Source organism: Ambystoma mexicanum, chromosome 1q (assembly GCF_040938575.1).
Source record: "Ambystoma mexicanum isolate Mex_15411 chromosome 1q, UKY_AmexF1_1, whole genome shotgun sequence".
Lineage (NCBI taxonomy): Eukaryota > Metazoa > Chordata > Amphibia > Caudata > Ambystomatidae > Ambystoma > Ambystoma mexicanum.
Genome location: NC_090922.1, coordinates 269,084,835 through 269,105,186, shown reverse-complemented (window position 1 = coordinate 269,105,186; position 20,352 = coordinate 269,084,835). Strand labels below are relative to the sequence as shown.

The 20,352-nt window shown below is 48.3% G+C and overlaps 2 pseudogenes; both read left to right on the top strand.

Annotated features, from left to right (window-relative positions):
- LOC138521229 (arylamine N-acetyltransferase, pineal gland isozyme NAT-10-like) overlaps positions 1–20,352 on the top strand; it is a 300,747-nt pseudogene that overhangs the window by 155,139 nt on the left and 125,256 nt on the right.
- Positions 18,724–19,184, top strand: LOC138521224 (large ribosomal subunit protein uL23-like; annotated as a pseudogene).

Here is a 20,352-nt window from a genome sequence, read left to right as displayed (position 1 = left end):
AATCATACCTTCAAACGTAACTCTGCGATACAGTACCTGAATATGGCAACCCATTAAACATGCATTAACTCTAGTCGCAATTACCCAAACCTCTGCCTTGCCACGTGGCTAACTACTATTATTGCACCGCCCAACCCCAGGTAAACATGCGAGCAGGCACAATATCCCTAACTCCGACCCTTCCACCAACCCAGAAAGCCCCTTCACACCGTTTCAACATGTGGCAACCCATAGCCGCTCACCCAACAACCACTTGTGTTTGAACGAGTTATGCCGTGGCCGGCAAGCAAATCACTTTACCCCAAAATCGATGCCACCCGCCCACAAAGCCATTCGCAAATGACTCATTCTGCCCACTAGATATGCAACAATCTTAAATCACAAACGCCTTGCCCCTGCGTGGACCCACCGACCAAAAGCCCAAACCAATGGTGTCACAAACCTGGAAAACGAGACCAGCCCGCACTCTGACTCCATTGCCAACATCTGGTATTAGAGCACGAATTAAATGCCTTCCAGGCTCGGCAAGAACGCAACTACCTCTCTATACCCTAATAAACATGAAAACATTTAACAAACCTTGCCTTGCAACACCTTCTCCCCAGCACGATCCCAGATGTTACACTCCCCCCCCCCCTTTTGCAATCAAACATTTCACCACGACCAACCCGCTTCCCGTGGTTGTGTCAGCAAATTAACATTAACGAATCACTACCCAAGCATCCATTAATGCGCCTTGCAGAGTGCCTCTTTTCCCCCAGAGCAATCCAATGCGTTAAAACGTCCCCCCCACCTTTCAATTCACCAAACCATATTCAACCTGCACTGCCCCCGAGCATGCGGCGGCAGGGGCGTCCTTCCATACAGCCCAATCCAGAATCGGAAAAGGCAGCCTTGCAACCATACGGGGCCCTACCTTACTCGAACCCCTGGAACCCCCACCGGCACCCTGCCGCAAACCTTTAGTCCGCAGCCCCCCGTGGCGCCACAGCCATCTGGCCACTCCTTTCTCGCACCATGGTTGTTCACCTCCCTGATTGAAGCGTGGTATTAGCCTTCACTGAACAACCAACCCCTCCTGCACTCTGTACCTTGCACCATAGTTCGCCCTCTATAACTTAGGAGCTTCGTGCCTGCCTATTAACCCTCTGTCCCCATTTCTATGTGCAGACCCTTAATCCCCCGTGAGATCCCCCTTCCTCCAAATGCGCGGTGTCCCCCCCAAATTGCAGCAACCAATACACCAAATGGCAAACGTTGCGTATCGGCGGGTTACGAGACCCTTTCATCATCAATGTTGTACCTGAGCAAACGGGGCAACCGCCCTACTATTGACGGGGCCATGTCCCCTCCGAGCTTGCGCCATAGCCCACGCGGCATTGCAAAACTATTGCCAGCCACTTGTTACCCCTCCCCTCTGACCCTCCATCCCATCATGCCCTAAATTTGCCTACCCCAACCGCCGCATGCACCATAAGTAAGCTCCATGGCAGTATTGCCCCAAACCTCCGCGCCACACCGTGTTTTAACCCTCTAGCCCCCGCAAATCCCAGGTGCCTGAACCTGCCATCCCCACCTTATACTTTTCCCCAACCTTCTGAATCGGCCATTGTAAATACCTACTCCATTGCCGATACCCATCCGATGTACCTTTCCAGTCAGCGGCTCGGGCCCGATTCCCGTACCATGCATCTTCCCCCGGACTGAACCAAAATTACACCCTGTACCAAAACTCCCCCTCTTACGACGGTCCTGCCTTCAGCCTCCCAGTAGCTTTTGGGCCTCTATCTCCAACCATACAAAAGTGTAAAAGCAATGTCCCTCGATACCACGGCGCACCCCATTACCTTCGTGACATGTGGTTTAACAAGTCCTAAACACCCAACCATTCCCAGGGGTCTGGAAGAAGCAATGGCCCCTTTGACTGTGTGCTGACAAAGCTAAATTGTCAACCTTTGTGTAGGCGCGTTGTAAACCATATCCCCTCAACATATGCATATGAAATTCTCCCAACAGTCGTTTTGCACAACGCATCCTCGACCCAGCTGTGTGACTAATGAAATCCCCACTTTCAACCTTCTGGCTTCGCCAAACTTTTACATATCTGGAAGTCTGTGCATGCAGTGCAAATGTGCCTGACATTCGTGCATGCGGAAAGTTGGTGTGAACATGAAACCGCGAATCCCAGCCCTGTTTCTTCCGCGACCACTGAGACATGCACCGCGGAATGAGAACGTCCTTTTCATTCACAAAATAACTTTCCCAAGTACTGCAGTAGTCAAGTTCTAATGCTACACGCACACCCTTAGCCACGTCTCTAACCATGTATTTTGAAAATAGAGGCTAACATTGCATGTTGTAATGCCGTGATCAGGTAAATGCACTAAAATCGAGCACTGGACTGTCTTGGAATTAATTCCACCCATTGCCGCATGCAAAGTAACTGCAGGTGAACTCGCGAGCATTCAATAATCTGGAAGCTGCACAATTATTACATTTCAAAATTCGTACATGGCCAAATAAAGAGCGATGGTTGCAGCCAAACCACCACTACGCATGACCCCCTTTGTGCCCCGGAAGCGCGCCAAGTGGTCCTGCATAACCGCTGCTTCCTTGATGCCGTGACCAAATCCGACACCCTCCCACCCCTTCATTCCACCTCCGCATCAAGCAGTGTAGCTACCATTGCCCATTCCTGGTCTGGCCCCTTAGCTGCGCCGCCACCCCCCAAAAATTGGCACATTTTAAGTTCCGTTAATGTGCGGTTAATACTGCCTACACCCTGCCCTACGTCGGTGGGGACCTGGGAAACTGCACGCTGCATCGTGCCTCTCCTCCTTAACTGCATCGCCCGTGCATTGCTTCCGCCCCTACAATCACTTCGACCCGACGCATTGCCAGCCCCGCATTCCAATCTTCGTACGATACAACCCTTATCCTAATTTAGCTGCCCGAAGTAAACCATTACCTGAATTCTATTGCACAACCTCGTCTGCCCACCACAGCTAGCACGAACCGTCTTCCGGAACCAAGATTCTCCGGCCTCACGAACACTGGAAACTTCTCAGGCTCGTACCGCAGCAGCAACTTTTGTCAGGGAGTCGGCAGAGAAGAGGCTCAACCAGTGTTGCCAGGTCGGAAAGAAAAATTAAGCTGAATGCCCTTCCAAAAGAAGCCCAAAACAAGCTGCCTCCCATCAAAAGAAGCTGAAAAAACAAGCGCACACCTGAAATGCTTTAGAAAGGTCTCAAAAGTAAGAAACTTTACACAAAAGCATAAACATAAATAGAGAGAATACAGCAATAGTGCTAAATTGTGTTAAGTAGAAACAGCACAGGTTACACAATATAATGTACACCACCAGAAGGCATGTGTCCAAACTGATCATCCCTAGTACCCTAGGTAACCACAGATGCACAAACTCAATCCTCCACACTCCTCAAACACCAGTCCGGCCTGCACTACAATCAAACAATTTACGTTAGCGCAAATTGAAACACTTGTGTATAGGCGCGTTACAAATGCCGTATCATATCATATCAAATTGTCTACTGCTCCAGACAGCTCACTAAATGAATACAGAGAGCCCCGTCTTCTCATATCTATAGTCATACACATAGCTCTCAACTCACACGCTTTTGCCGGGTGTCATCCGCCTTGTAAAGGGCGGTATCACCCGCCAAGCCTCCTGCACGCCCATTAATTCCAATGGGAGTCTCACCCGCCAAAAACAAAATCGGGTGTTTTCACCCGCCTTTGTAGGACAAATGGTTGAGAGCTATGCATACAACAGTGCTACAAAGCAACCTTGCCTGCTCCTAAATGAGCCCCATACCACGCCTCCTGCAGATCCTGAAATGCCAAGAAACCGTGACAGTGATAGACTGTATGCTATCAAGACATAGCATAATAGGGCATAGCAAAGATTCACCCATTCCCTGCTGTGGCTGGACTCTGGAAGGCTCATTGGTGACTGGCAGAAAAAGGGGGGCAAATTAATGTTGGCTCTGCTCGGGCCAGTGCTGTTTACTAGAAGGGTTTATTTGCCCAGGATCACACAGTTTAAACAGTGAAGCTGGAATGTTAACCCACTGTACAGTTTGGGCATTACAACACATATATTCCATGCTGCACCTTGTAAAAAATAATTACATTTTGTATTTCAAGGCCCAAATTAGTATTGCCATACAGAGCAGAGCCCTAAACTTTTCCATTACCATTTGCGGGAAAGCCATCCAGTCCTGTTTTTGATTGGAATTCTGGGACTTGTAGTTGTCCTAAATTACATGTGGGGGGAAAAACCGTCAAATAGCAGAATCCTGGACTGGATGGCTCTCTCATGCATGGGATGGTAACTGAGCGCTCTGATAATTGTATTTGAAATCTACCAAAGCTCAAAGCAACCATGTAATATATCAATTACGAGAAATAAAATGCTCAGTCAAAAGATTTTTGGTTCAGCTTTATTTTTTGCTGAATTAATGGAAAACTAGAAATAAGACAATGCGAAGTAATGCATGTCGGAACTACATTTTCTTTTTCCACTACTGTGTTGAAATGGTTGTCACAAACTTCTTGCTTGCTATTGTGAAAAATGCAGAACAATCCTTTTTCATGGCTTCCTGAAGAGGCTTTCTGTTCTGCATATTTTCAGGCATTTGGCATTGATGGGGCACTGAGGTAACGATCCGTGAGGGGCCTTTCAGATGCGAATGCCCCATCAGTGCCAAATGTCTAAGCAAGTGTTAAAGGAGAGAGCAGCCCTCCAGGAAGACAAAGGTGTAATTGCAGGCCATAAAGGACAATACGCTGCTCCAGGGGGGTTATTACTGAACCCGCTCCACATTCCCGTGCAGGACGCGATGTGGAGCTGCGACGTGTAATGGGTTTGGCTGCCATGCAAACAAGCCCAATTACACGCGTGCATATGCTCAAACAAGCGGACAAAAACCGCGACAAGCAACCTTCAAATATTATAAGTGACTTTAGGCAAAAAGAAGCCCAAAGTCGCTTATAATAAGCGCACCTAGCAACACTGGGCCCAACTTGCATTACCTCCACGTCCACTCTTCCTCATCCCAGTACTTACCTCATGAGGCACCCGCCTCAGACACAGGACCTTCTTCTATTTCTTCTTATTTCTATAACTCCTCCCCCACACCCACGTCACTTAGTTTAATTTTTCCTGCCTCCGGCAGGTTGGGCTTATTTTTTCTTCCCGGCGCGGGGCGCTGGGGAGCTCCGAATGCTGGCCCCCTGGTGGGGCTGTGTGGCGGGGCTGTGTGGCGGAGCCTTCGGCTCCCTCAAGTGTGGCAAGACTCCTGGGTTCCCTGCGGGGCTTGGGACCCGGTCGAGTCAGGCTGCCTTGCCTGGTTTCTGCTGGGCTTTGGCCAGCGCAGGGCATTGTGGCCCGGGTTCTTGGAGAATGGACCTGGGTTACGGTAAGGAGACTGGGGGCATGTTTTTCCTGTTGCATGGCCATGCTGCATGGGCGGCTGTGCACGGATTGGCGGCTCCTTTTTCTTGTTTGATCCACGTGCTCCGGAGGGGGGTGGACTCCTCCTCTGGTGCTGCAAGCAGTGTTGATTGATGTTATTCCTATTGGTTGTTGTTCTTTCTGGCCTCTATTTGAATGTGGGAGAGGAACGTTAGCAATTGTTTGTATGTGGAGCCTTGGTTCGGTGTGCAGGGGTCTTTGGTGAAGCAGGCTTCCTTGGTCACTGTTTTTGGGCTTACTCAACATGGGAAAACATTCTGCAAAGAGCAGGCATCTGGTCCTGTCTTCTTCTACTTCATCTTCCTCTTCTCCTGAGTTACACAGAAAGAGAAAGAAGAAGGCTAAGCGTATTTCCCTGACCAGAAAGGAGTTGAAGAAACTGCTTAAGCATCGTAGAGGGAGTCGCACACATGCTCATGGACACAAGCGCAGGCGTTTGTCTTCCTCATCCTCCTCTTCTTCTGGCGCTGAGTCATCGGCCTCTTCTTGTTCCTCTTCTGCAGATGCTGAAGGGAAGTACCTGGACAGAGAGGGAGTGGAGGAGGTGCTGGCTCAAGTTGGAGATTGCATGGGATTTTCAGAGACCCTGATGCCGGTGGAGGGGGCCGACCCTTCTATTCGCCAGTATAGGCATACACCCAGGAAGGGGTTGCCATTGATTTCCGATATCCGGGATAAAATCCTCCGGGAATGGCATGACCCGGAGAAGATTGCAATGCCCCGCTTCATGTCCAAACTTTACCCTTTGAAGGGCGAGACTTTGCTGTCTGATCCAGTTGAGGTCGACGATATCCTCGCCAGCCTGGTGGGTCACTCCTCTATGTCGGCCGAGGAGGCGGCTGTCCAGGATCCAGTGGACCGCTGAGTTAATTCCGGCCTTAAGAAGGTTCATGCAGGGGCGCATCTGGCTCTTAGAGCAAATATCTATGGTTCCTACACAGCTGAAACAGTGTTGAATGGTTTCAGGGGGTTGAAAAAGGCTGTCAATGAAGGCTCTGATTGTGCCCCTTTGCTTGCAGACATGCAGAGTCAGGTTGAGTTTTTGGCCGATCTGGCTTTTGATGGGGTGCGTGGTTCAGCCATGGCCATGGGGGCTGGTATTTCTGCCCGGAGGCATTTGCACCTGAGGGACTGGAAGACTGATGGGTCTCAGAAGGCGACTGCCCTGAAACTTCCTTTCACTGGGTCCAGGCTTTTTGGTGATTGCCTTGAGGATAAGGTGCACAAAGTTTTTAGGGCGGACAAACATGCTGACAAACTTCGACGCAAGCCTCCTCCAACGGCCAAGAAGTCTTCCTCTGGGGCTGGTCCAGTGACCAGCAGGTCTTTTTCTGGCTCCTCATCACATTATTTTCGGAGAGCTAGGGGGGGATTGGGGTCCTCCACGCTCTTCACGTCCTGGCCCGGCACCTAAGTCCTGACGGTTTGGAATTGCAGGTGGGCGGGCTGTTCCGGCAGTTTTTTCCAGTATAGGGAAGGTGGTGTTCCGGCTCATGGGTTCAGGACACAGTACAATGGGGGTATCGAGTGCATTTCCTTTCTCCTCCTGTCCAGCATTGCATGGTTCGGACTGTGGTTCCCAGGTCTCGGCTCAAGAGGTTGGCCATGGACGCCGCTCTCTCCGAACTAGTGTTGAAGGCAGCCATCATGCCCGTTCCTCTCCCTGTGCAGGGTAAGGGGTTCTACTCACTGGTGTTCCTGGTCCCCAAACCTTCGGGGAAGTACCGTTTAATTCTGGACCTCAAAGCCCTGAACTGCTTCGTCCAAAAGGAACACTTCAAGATGGAGACTTTACAGATCATTCTTCCGATGTCATTAAAGGGGGATTGGATGACATCTCTGGATCTCCAGGACGCTTAGTACCATGTGGCTCTCTGTCCCTGGCACATGCAGTTCTTCCGCTTTGCAGTGGGATCCCGACATTTTCAGTTCAGGGTGCTCCCGTTCGGACTGCGATCTGCCCCCAGAGTTTTCACCAAGCTGGTGGCTCCCCTGGTGGCGCACTTACATCTGCAGGGCATTCAGATATTTCCCTACCTGGACGATTGGTTGATCAAAGCGTCCTGCCGGCAGACTGTCATTTCTCATCTCCGATTGGTCTGCCAGGCATTGCAGGACTGGGGTTTCCTGGTGAACTGGCAGAAGTCTCAACTGGAGGCTTCTCAGGATGTAGTTTTCATTGGCGCACAGGTTTGCACCAGGATGGGGAAGGTGTTCCTGTCCCTGGAGAGGGTCCATCGCTTGCTGGCTGTTCTGGGCAGGGTTCTCAGGAGGCAGTATGTCCCGGCCTGCCTATTGCTGAAATTGCAGGGGCACATGGCTTCTTGCATTTTTCTAGTTCCCTGGGCCCGTCTTCATCTACACCCCCTGGTGTCCTACTTTCTCTCCCACTGGCACCCTTCATCTCAAGCTTTCGAGGCTTTGATTCCGGTGTCCCCTGCGCTGCGGGTCTCCCTGCAGTGGTGGTTGGGGATTCCGAAACTACGGACTGGGGTGTCCCTGGTCATTCCTCCTGTGACCACACTTACTACCAACGCCAATGGAAGGGCTGGGGAGCTACGTTGGGGGTCCTCTCTGCTCAGGGGTTGTGGGATCCGGAAGAGAGCCATCGGACATCCGATTGGCGAGAGTTGTGTGCCATTCTCCGGGCTCTGGTGTACTTCAGGAGGTTGCTGATGGGCGGGGCAGTTTTGGTCCGGACGGACAATACGACAGCTTTGGCTTACGTCAACCACCAAGGGGGTTCCGGCCGCTCCTTGAATGCCCTGGCATCTCAGATAGGTGCTTGGGGGAAATCACATCTGGTGTCCCTGGTGGCTTCGCATATCAGGGGGGTGGACAATGTTCGGGCGGATCTACTCAGCCGCCGGTTTCCCTCCTCGGTGGAACTGGTCCTGTCGACCCAGGTTTTTGCAGAGATCTGTCTCAGGTTCGGGACCCCTATTCTGGACCTGTTTGCGTTTCCAGCCTCAGCAAAAGTTCCCCTCTTCTGCTCTCTTTTTCAGACAGAGGGTGCGTGGGGGGTGGACGCCCTCTCTGTACAGTGGCCTCAGGGTCTCCTTTATGCTTTTCCACCTATTCCTCTTCTGCCTCGGGTGGTTCAGCGCATCAGAGTGTCCAGGCTGACTGTATTGTTGTTGGCTCCGTACTGTCCCTGCCGGAGTTGGTTCCCCTCTCTGTTGGAGCTTCGGCGCTAGGGGCCTTGGCTGGTTCCGAAGTGGCCTTGTCCCCTTCTGGGGGAGCTACGGTTGGGGGTCCGCCAGATACAATGGGCAGTGTGGATATTGCACGGGCTAGGTTGATATCTCAGGGGTTTTTTGGTCCAGTGGTAGATTCCATAATGAATGCTCTTAGACCCTCCACTCTGAAGGCTTACGGCAGACATTGGAGCCATTTCTGGGACTGGTGTGGGCGGTCTGGGATTCCTCCCCTACGTTCTGGCCTCCCCGCTATCCTTCAATTCCTCCGGGATGGGTTTGACAAGGGCCTGGCGGTTTCCACGCTTCGCTCTCAGTGGGCCTCCATAAAATTCCTTTTGGGGGACTCTGATGGGCACTTGGATGGGGAGGTGTTGGTGGGGAAGTTGCTCAGGGGTTTTTCTTCTTCCCGTCCTTGTACTTATAAGGGGCTTCCTCCTTGGGATCGCCCTCTTGTCTTAAAGTTTCTTCAAGGGCCTCCCTTTGAGCCCATTTCCGAAATTGATATTAAACATCTGACGCTGAAGACTGCCTTTCTGATTGCCATAACTTCTGTCCGTAGGCTTGGGGAGATTGGGGCTCTGTTATGTCACCCCCTTTCCTGAGGGTTCTGCCGGTCTCGGTGGTGCTGAGGTGTGATCCGAAGTTTCTCCCTAAAGTTGTTTCTCGTTTTCACACCTCTCAGGATCTGGTTCTCCCTGCCTTTTTTCAAAATCCGCAAACGCCAGAGGAAGTGGCTTGGCATAACATTGATGTGCGGCGGGCGGTGTTGGAGTACTTGGCTAGAACTGCCCCTTTCCACCGTTCTGACAGTCTTCTGATTACTTTTGGCCCGGCTGGGGCTGGGCGTAAGGCATCTGTAGTGTCCATTAGCCAATGGATCCGTGTTGTGGTCTCCATGGCCTATGTGGCTTCTGGCCTGCCTGTGCCTGCGCACGTTCAGGGGCGGTCCACCAGAGGTTTGGCGGCCTCATGGGCCGATGCTAGGGGGGTTTCTTTACAGGAGATATGTAGAGCTGCCACTTGGGCTGATCAGAGCACCTTCATCAACCACTATAGGTTGAATGTCTCCCACTCGGGGGTTGGTTCCTTCGGGGTTGGAGTTTTGTCTGTGGGGATGTAAATTTGGAGTTATTAAAGGTGTGTGTTTCTGCACTGTTTTGACTCTGTGTCTCATTGGGACCTTTTTCCCCGTTTGTTGCTTTGGTATACCTTATGAGGTAAGTACTGGGACGAGGAAGAGTGGACGTGGAGGTAATGTTCTGATTACTTACCAGTAATCTTCATTACTCCTAGTCCTACTCTTCCTCGTCACAGTACTGACAACCCCCCCCCCCCCCCCCCCACCTCCCTCCCTCCTCACCCTCCCTGCGGGGAAGGTCCCATGCTATGGCTTGGTAATATGAAACTAAGTGACGTGGGTGTGGGGGAGGAGTTATAGAAATAAGAAGAAATAGAAGAAGGTCCTGTGTCGGAGACGGTGCCTCATGAGATAAGTACTGTGACGAGGAAGAGTAGGACTAGGAGTAATAAAAATTACCGGTAAGTAATCAGAACATTATCCCGGGCCTTAAGTAGCTAATGGCTGGGGCGCGCTGGCCCGCGTCGCTCGGGATGACGTCACACCCCTGCCCCCTCCTCCCCCTTCTGGGTGGGGAACTGCTTGGCGCCCTGGGGTGGATGGAGTTATGTATGTATTTTTGGAGAAGTTGCCTGAGGAATGTAAGTTAGAGGTATTAGCGCTGTTCAATGAGATCTGGAAGAATGGAGTTTTGCCGAAGTTGTGGAAAAGAGCGATTGTAGTGGCGATTTTGAAGGGTGGCAAGGTTCCTACAGAGTGTAAGTGATTGCGTTGACTGTTGTGCTGTGTAAGGTTATGGAACGGATGGTGGTTGAGCGATTGGGGTTTTATTTGGAGTCGAATGGATGTTTGAGTGACTTTCAGAGTGAGTTCAGGAGGAATCGGTCGGTGGCTGATCCATTAGTGAGATTAGTGACTGGGGTGGAGGAGGCATTATCTGATGGAGAGTTGGTGGGAGCGTTCTTTTTGGATTTGGAAAAGGCGTATGATATGGTGTGGAAGGGAGGGTTGTTAGTGAGACTGTTGGAGATGGGTGTGAAGGGAAGAATGTTTCGGTGGATCAAGGCATTTTTGGCAGATAGGACCTTTCAGGTGAGAGTGAGGGGGGTGCTGTCTGAAGTTTGGAAGATGGAGAATGGGACGCCGCAGGGGAGTGTGATTAGTGCGATGCTGTTTAATGCGATGGTGGATGGGTTGATTCGGGCTTTGGCGGGAATTGGGTGTCAGGTGGATTTCTTCGCGGATGATGGTGTGGTCTGGGTAAGAGGGCGGTGTTTGTTGTTGGTACAGAGACGGTTGCAAGCTGCGATAGTACGCATGAAGGAGTGGTGTGGGAAATGGGGTTTCTCGGTGTCTGTGGATAAGAGTGTGAGTATGGTGTTCTCAAGGAAAAGAGTGCAGCAGGAGTTGAATTTGGTTTTGAAAGGTGTGAGGGTGAAGAGCGTGGAAGAGTTTCGGTACTTGGGGGTGATTCTGGATAGAAAGTTGAATTGGAATGTGCAAGTGGATGGTGTGGTGGATAAGTGTAAACGCAGGCTGAATTTGTTGCGGGCGGTGACTGGGAAAGAATGGGGTGTGCAACAGAAGTGTTTACGAATGTTGTATAAGGGGTTGATTTTGAGTGTGATGGATTTTGGGTGTCAGGTGTCAGTGGGTTATACGTCGAGTCAGAAGTTGCGGTTAGATAGGGTACAGGCGAGGGCATTGAGAGTGTGTTCGGGTGTGATGAGGTCCTCTCCAGTGAATGCGGTTCAGGTGCTTGTGGGAGAGATGCCATTGAGGTTGAGGAGGGATGCGTTAAATATGAGATGTTGGGTGAAGTGCAGTGCGAAGATTGTGGCTCATCCGGTGCGTGAATGTTTGAAGTATAATTGGAGGTTTGACTATTACAGGGATCGGTGGAGGAGGAAGGGGAGCACTTTTGGGTTTCACATGTGGGAGAAGGGAGTGCAGTGGGGTGTGGGTGATTTGATGATTGTGACAGATACGGATTTGAAGAGAAGGCCGAGGTGGATGATGAGATCTCCAAAGGTGTGTTTGGAGTTGGCGAATGTGGTATCAAAGAAAAGAGGTATGCGGGGTGAGATCAAAGCTTTGGGTCAGGAGTATGTTGCAGGAAAGGAAGGATACAAGGTGTTTACGGATGGTTCAAAGGATCCTGTGTCTGGGAGAGTGGGAATGGCGTATTATCTAGAAAGCATTGGGGAGTATAAAATAGGACGACTGACGAATGATGTGTCTATTTGTACGGCTGAGTTGGTGGCGATTGCATTGGTGATTGATAGGGTGTGTGAGTTGGGGTATGAGAAAGTGGTGGTGTTCTCGGATTCATTGAGTGGGTTACAGGCGATTGTGGCAGGGGATGGTGATAGGAAGGATGTGATTTTGGACATTAGGATGAAGATTGATTGGTGTGTGCGCGGGGGTATGGATTTGGAGTTGGCGTGGGTTTCCAGTCACAGTGGCATTTTGGGAAATGAGTTGGTGGATCTGGCGGCGGGTGAGGGTATGAGGAGGAGAGCAATTGATGTGAGGTTGCCTTTGAGTGTGGATGAGGTGAAGGCTGTGATGGTGAGACGGGTCCTGGATGAGTGGCAGGAGAAGCGGGTGAGTGGGGTGAAGGGCAGGTGGATGTTCGGTGTTCGTGGGAAAGTGTCGGTGAAGGTGGATGCAGGGAGATCAGAATGGAGGAGGGGGGAGGAGGTGATGCTGAATCGGTTGAAGATAGGTCATGTGGGGCTGAATGACTGTCTATTTCGAATAGGGAAGCGTGAATCAAGGGACTGTGCCGTGTGTGGGGTGCCTGAAACGGTGGGACATTTTTTGATTAGGTGTGAGAGACATGTTGCAGAGAGAGAATTGATGAGGGTTCGGTTGACTGCGTTGGGTGTGGCTGAGCTGAGTGGGAGGACTTTACTGGGAGGTGATGGGGAGAGAGGCAGGAGGAGGAGTAGTGTGATGTTGGATTTTGTGAGGCAGACGGGGAGGTGGGAGGAGTTGTGAGCTTAAATGGAGCTAAATAATAATTAGTGGGTACAGTGCACATCATCCTATAGGATGGGGAAGCGCCTGCGTGGGTCCGCCCACGCCTCCGATAATTAAGAAGAAGAAGAAGAAGAACTGCTTGGCGCCACAACCCCAAGCCCCCACCCACCCCGACTCCCCTTCCACCGTGCCTCGTGAGGGGGTCGCCACTAAGGGAGGCCCCCACCGAGGGGCCCTCCTTTGTAGGCCGCGGGAGCCCGTCGTTTTGCACAACAATGCAGGAGAATGGTGTGCCCGGGAACGGACGGCAGCCGTAGCCTGCAAACTCCCGTCGGAGGAAGCTGAGTGAGGCTGACAATTGAAGAAGGGAAACAGGACCTGGCGAAGGTTACCAAGCAAAGGGTAACTAAAGAGTCCGATTCTTGCAAGTGGAACGTTTTGCGATAGAAAACAATTGGAAGCAGGACGACGCGAAGCAAAGATTTTGTCAGTCAGCCAAGGGCAGCCGTACAGGGAAATCCAGGAAGGATGTTATTATTGGAAAGAGCGTACGAGAGTACACAAGAAACAAATAAGAAAAGGTACGTGGACGCATTTTTAAAGCAGAGGAAAAGCAAATGCCAGGCAAAGCTCCACGACCCGAGTGCTGACTGGGAAATACTCTCGATTTGCAAGCAGGACAGCACACAGTGGGTTCAATAGCAGGGAACACGAGCGGCTAAAGACAGCCTCCAACAGAAGCAAAACAAATTAGGTCAAATCGCATGACCAATGGAGAGAAAATTAATTAAGCAAAAGAACACGAGGAGCATGTCAAAATCGGTTAAAGCAGCTGAGTTAGTGACTGCCGTGAATACGGGGCACACCAGGAGCGTGTTGGCTATGCAGGCATGCCACCAGCAACAAAGAACAAAAAACAAGCTCATTCTGTGTGCTGAGGAGGCAGAAGAAATACATGTGTGGCCATGGGTGAGAAAACAGCTAAGCGAGGACTCAGACGGAGAAGAAAGCAACATCACAGTGGTAGAAGACACCACTGCTCCAACCAACAAAGAAAGCTAAATGAAATGCAGAGGCAAGCAAGCAGACCACGCTGACACAAGAGGGGAAGGGCGGCAAGAAAGGTAAAAAAAAGTGGCCAGCATGTCTGATATGTTTGATAACTTTGCAAACAAGTATTTGACTCACCAAGAAACCATAGTAAATGAAAAATGTGATGCAATTAAACAAATGATGTCTGAAATAAGAGAGAAACAGCAACAACCAATAGAGGCAGAAATAATTGTAGAGCAAGTGGGGGGGGGCCTTTAAAGGCATGGACCGGCCCCAACCACACACAGGGGCAAGTAGGGACAACAGGACCTGGGTGCCACACACCTTGCCAACAGCTCCAACAACATTAGGGATTTTGGCATTAGCTAAGGAAGGCGAGCCTAGTGTGTTAGCAACTGCAGCCCAAGTAGATGGCACAATAGTCACAAGTGCACAACTAGGGGAAATGCTGAAAGCTTTAGAAACTGGGATGTCGAACAGATACAAAAAATCGCTAGCTTGGAACATTGATCCAATGGTAAAAGAAGCAATCTGGAAAAAAGATACCTAGAATTATTTTCACTGATGGAAGCGCAGAGAAGAGGCTTGGATGCACTTAAGGATCCCAAAAGGATAGAAGAGAAAGCAATAACAAGAACGCGCAGAAGTGGTTGAAGGCTTTCATTATTTTAGCAACCATAATATTAGAGAAAACTCCAAGGGATGGGTTAAAATTATTGGCCTACATAAACCAAATCAGAGAAATAAAGGGAAGTCTATGGGGGAGACACATGGCTCGCACATGATGAAAAGTTCATGAGGGCCATGTCTGAGCGACCAGAGATTGAATGGGATGAGGTTAAAAATGATTTATACCTAATGAATGGGAAACCACCATCGAGGAGGAAAAAGCACAGGCCCATAACTAGACAGCATATGCAAACAACAATAAAGTTACTGAACCAGAGAAACACAGAAAGGGGGAGCAGCCCTTTCGGGAGAAGCAGCCTTGGGGGGCTAAGTCCAATAGCCGCAGCCAATATATATAAAACAAAACGCCAGAAAACCACCTGCTGGAATTTTAAGAAAGGGCATTGCAACTGGGGCAAGGAATGCAGATACAGGCACAATTGCACAAAATGTGGGGGAGAACATCCCAGTAACGGTTGAACCTGCCTGCCAGGCAAAGGACCCAAAAAAGAACAATGAAACAAGACACAACATTAGAATGGAGCCAGGGAAATCCCCAATCATTATAGAAGGACTCAAAACAGCACTAGCTGCGTATCCAGACAAAAATATCAGCCAAGCAATTGAAATATGTTTCAAGGAAGTCTTCCGCATCCCATTTCAGGGCAAAGGGTCATCCAAAATCCCAATAAATCTGAACTCAGCAAGAGAAAACTCCAAAATAATAAGGGTAAAATTAAAAAGAACTGGAGCCGGGGAGAATTGGGGGGCCATGGGAATAAATGACATAAAAAAAATACATGGTTTCTCCTTTAGGTCTAGTACCCAAGAACGAACCGGGGAAAATGAGAATGATACATCATCTATCATACCCAAAAGGGCAGTCCATGAACAACGGAATCTCAGAAACAGAAACTGCAGTGACCTACACCCATTTCCAGGAGGCACTCAGAATAGTGAGGAAATGCGGAAAGGGGGCTCTGATTGCCAAATAAGACATAGAGCTAACATTTAGGTTGTTACCGGTCCACCCAAATTCATAGCATTGGTTAGGTTTTACTTTTGATGAAATGTTTTATGTGGACAGGTGCCTACCAATGGGGTATGCAGTATCTTGCGCACTATTCGAGCAATTCAGTTCATTTTTTCAGTGGGATTTCCTAAAACAGATACCGGAAGCACACGTAGTCCACTACTTGGATGATTTTATGTTGGTAGGGCAGACAGAAACAGGAGAGTGCCAATGGGCACTTACAAACATAATAGAAATGGCAGCACAATGGGGTATACAATTGGCAGCGGAAAAAACAACTAAACCAGCAACAAACATCATTTTCTTAGGAATAGAAATAGACACCAAAGCAGGGGTTTGTAGAATACCAAACTTAAAGGTAGAGGAACTATTAGAAAAAATCAAGAAAACTATAAAAATGGAAAAATGTTCGGTAAGGGAGATACAATCACTGGCAGGAAGTTTGAACTTTGCAGCCAGGGTGATAAGTCAAGGCAAGGCTTTTGCAAGGAGCCTAGAGCTAAGGACTAAAGGCTGTAACAGGCCACACCTGCACATCGGAGTGGAGGAAGAGATAAAAAAAGATCTAAAAATATGGCTAGAGTTCCTCAAATATTTCAACAGAACAACACTTTGGCGCATGCCATTGAACACAAGTGACAAAGGAGTACTCTTTACCAATGCAGCTGGGAACAGAGGCTTTGGAGCCATCCTGGGAACAAAACGGGTCGCCGGAGAATGGCCAGCCACATGGCATCCGGCGGGCTGGACAAAAAACATCACGCCCCTGGAGATCACCCCTATCTGGCTAGCATTACATATCTGGGGCAGGCACTTGGCAAACACAGAGCTAAACGCATGGTCAGACAACATGGCAGTGGTGGGAATTATTAACAGAAGGACAACATAGTGCTGAAAGTTTTAAGAGCCATCACTAAAATTACACTGTTGTAAAATATTGTGGTCAGAGCAAAACACATTGCAGGAACAGACAGTAACATTGCTAATGCATTATCTTGTTTTCAGTGGACACGATTTCGCCAAATGGCGCCAAATGCCCAAAAAGAGATGACAATTATCCCAAAGGACTGCTGGGATGTTCTGGAAAAATAACAAGAGCAGCATCAACACCAACGCCAAACAGCCGGGGCCAGGATGCACAGCCAGCAGTTGCTAACACCTTAAACACAGGTGAATGCAGACAAATAATGCCAACAAAAAAGAAAGACCCTGACACAGGGTTACTTTTAGAACTGGCCAAAATGGCCCTGGCAGACAACACCGCAGCACAATATAGTAAGTGTCTGAAAACGGTGCTAAAAATGTGGGGCTTAACCCATATAGAGTTGCTAACAACAAAAGATACCAATGCATTTTTAGACTGGGCCTACAGACAGGGATTTAAGAGGGAATGGGTGAAAAGGCACCTGGCAGCTGTGGCTTTATTTCAAAATTGCAGGCAGACTCAGACCCATCCCGGAGTTCCCTAATTTCATACGCCATAAAAGGTTGGGGGAGAGGGGAAGGGCCACAAAAAGACAAAAGGCGTCCACTGGACTTCCAGAAACTAGTCATATTGACTGGCTTACTGGAGGAGATATGCTCACACCCCTATGAAAACCTGCTGTTCAGAACAGCTTTCTCTTTAGCATATTTTGGGGGCGTTCAGATTAAGCAAGCTCATAGCATCGAGCATCAAAGCCAACAATGGACTAGAGATGATGGACATAAGGGTAAGGGCAGACAACATCACCATTGACGTCTAGAAGTCCAAAACAGGCTACAAAAGGGAAATAAATATATATTGTATCAATGATTCTGACAACTACCCGGTGTGCACCACCAACAAATATTGTATGCAGCGCCCACTGGTAGGAGGCCGGTTTTTGATCCACAGGACACATTCTGCCCTGAGTCATTTTCATTTCTAAGGAATACTAATGAAGGGCATTGGTAAGGCAGGATGGGACCCTAGAGAATTTGGGATCCATTCCTTTAGAATAGGCGTGGCGACAACAGCATGGCAAGGAGGGTTGGGGGTCCAACAAGTAAAAAACATAGGAGGATCGAAGTCAGAATGTTTCAAAAGGTACATAAGACCGAAACTAATCGAAATCGTTTTTTCCCACAAACAGATCATTAAGCCCCACTCAAATCAACCTGTATAATAGGGCACTCGTGTGTGTTCAGAACAGGGATCTAAACCTGGGGGGGTAATTCCTTCCTTGAGTTGGGGATGCTTTGATATGTCTGGAGTTGGGGAGTTGTTCCGTTATGTGTTTGTTATATGTTTTGGTTTCTTGTTGTCTGTCTTAATTGTTGAATATCAAGAATTTTTTGTTCAAATTGTATTTGTTTTTTGCAATTATTATCGAGGTTCATGTGTTCAGCATTTTTCTGTTCATTTATTCTAAGTTTCTTTCAAGATTTTACGATTTGAACATGATGCAATGTAATGGAGATCGTTTTTTCTTTGTTTGTTGTTCAAATCTTTAAATAAAGTGATTAAAAAAAAAAAAAAAGAACAGGGAGATGGGCAGAAGAGACGAAGGAGGAACCAACATTTAAAAATACCAATCACTTCATGGTGAGGTTACAGGGGGCTACTTTGGCCAGACATTCATGAAAAACTGGCAGACCTGGTAGCATACATGGATCCCCCAGAATACCTGATTGTACTCCTAGAAGGCAATGACCTAGTCACAATGGGGCAGAGAAACGTATTGGAAGACACATGCGCCTCCTTAGCAGGCATAGGTCACAACTGGAAAGACACTGAATGTTTTACTCTCCCATCCTGCCCAGGAAAACATGGGTGGGGGCAAACTCTTTTAAAGCCATAGACATTGCCAGAATAAAACTGCACAGAGAGATAGAAAAATTCTCCGCAATCAGAGGATTTGGCTTCATCAAACACTGCTTGATCTCCCTAGCCAACCCAGAGCTTTTTCACAAAGACGGACACATCTATCAGTGACAGTAATGGAGCATTTCCACAGGGAAATAGTGGACAATCTAGCAGCAAAGGGATGTTGGTAGCAACTTTTCGGGGAACCTGGAAGTCCGTCAACCCTTCCAGCTGTGGCAGCCCATGCCAGGGGGCGTAACCTCAGGACCTTGTGCCCAAAAGTACACATTATGTTTATGGTTATTATGATTATGATTGTTTTGTTTATTATCACATAGTGATGTGCAATAAAAACCCACAGCCTGCTCTTTTTCCCCCACGATGGCATCAAAGGCCAAGAACGAGGCTGTCCCTGTCAAAACAGAGGCCAAATCTGAGGCTCTGAAAGCCAAAAAGGTTGTCCTAAAGGGGGTCCACTGTCACAAGAAGAAAATAAATCAGGACTGCTCCCACGTTTAGGAGGCCAATGGACCTTGAGGTTGAGAAGACAACCAAAGTATCCTCAGAAGAATGCTCCCCGCAGGAACAAACTTGACCACTATGCCATCATAAAGTTCCTGCTTACTACAGAATCTGCCATGAAAAAGATTGAGGACAATAACACTCTGGTTTTCATTGTTGATGTGAAGGCCAACAAACATCAAATCAAGCAGGCAGTAAAGAAGCTGTGTGATATTGATGTGGCCAAGGTCAACACGCTAATCAGGCCTGAAGGTGAGAAGAAAGCATACGTGCGCCTACCTCCGGAATACGATGCATTGGATGTGGCCAACAAGATCTAAACTGCTGCCTTGGTACCTGTACAGTTCAGAATAAATTATTTTTAAAAAAAAAGAAAACCCACAGCCTTCTTATTGCCAACACTCAATCATGTTTTGTGTGTTACATGGGGTGAACATTGGGTCTCCGCTGTCTACCTTTGGGTCCACTGGTTATAGAGGGGTTCAGATGAAGATAGCACATTGTTGAATGTCCACAAGATGTGCATAGAGAGATGAATGAAGGTGGGCTGAGAAGTTGGAGAAGGAAAGAAACATTTGTAAATCATCTGCATAAAAGTGGAATGAGAACTCAAATTTGGATAAAATAGAAGAGAAAGGTTAAGTCTAGAAGGGGAGAGAGAACCGAGCCCTACGGAACACCAAATTATAGAGGAAGTGAAGCCAAGTGAGTGCCAGCCCAGGAAACAGAGAAGGAGCGATCTGAGAGATAAGAGTAGAAAATATAGTTAGGAAAGAAGGATAATCTACAGTGTGAAAAGACACAGGAAACTCACAAAACAGGATTGGGATGTTTAAAATGGAAATGAGAGAGTAAGGAGTTGGAAGGTTTGGGTCTATTTGACCTAAAACATTTAACTTAATGAAATTTGATCGAATTTATTTGACCTTTTTTCGGTCTGGAATACGGGGGTTACGTACTATCACATATATATCTTTAATAAAACTGCACATATGAGCCTAAAGTATTGCAAGTTTACAGAATTTCGTAACTCTGTCCTAACAGGACTGGTGATGATGACAGTTTCTGGTATCAGGGACTACTCCAACAAAACTGATATCCGCACGAAAACATTTTCTGGGACTTATGTCATTCTTAATAAACAGGACAAGTTCTAACAAACAGCATTAACAAGGTATTTTGACTCATAACAATCTTGATATATGGGGAACATTTTAAATGGTTATTTGGTTAGATATAGCTTCACAGCATAATTATAAGCATTTTGGATCCTTGCAAGGGGATTTGTCCAAATGGGGTACCAAGCGATTTGCTAACCCGTATCCCACCACGCTTTAACTCTGCACCTGATGTCCCACATCCCACTAACAAGTAGATCCCTCATAACTATATAAAATGACTGTTGGTGCTGTATGATGCAATTCATTACCATCATCGCTGGTTTTGTAGCCCATACACAAGAAGTGGGTATTTAATATAGCAATACAA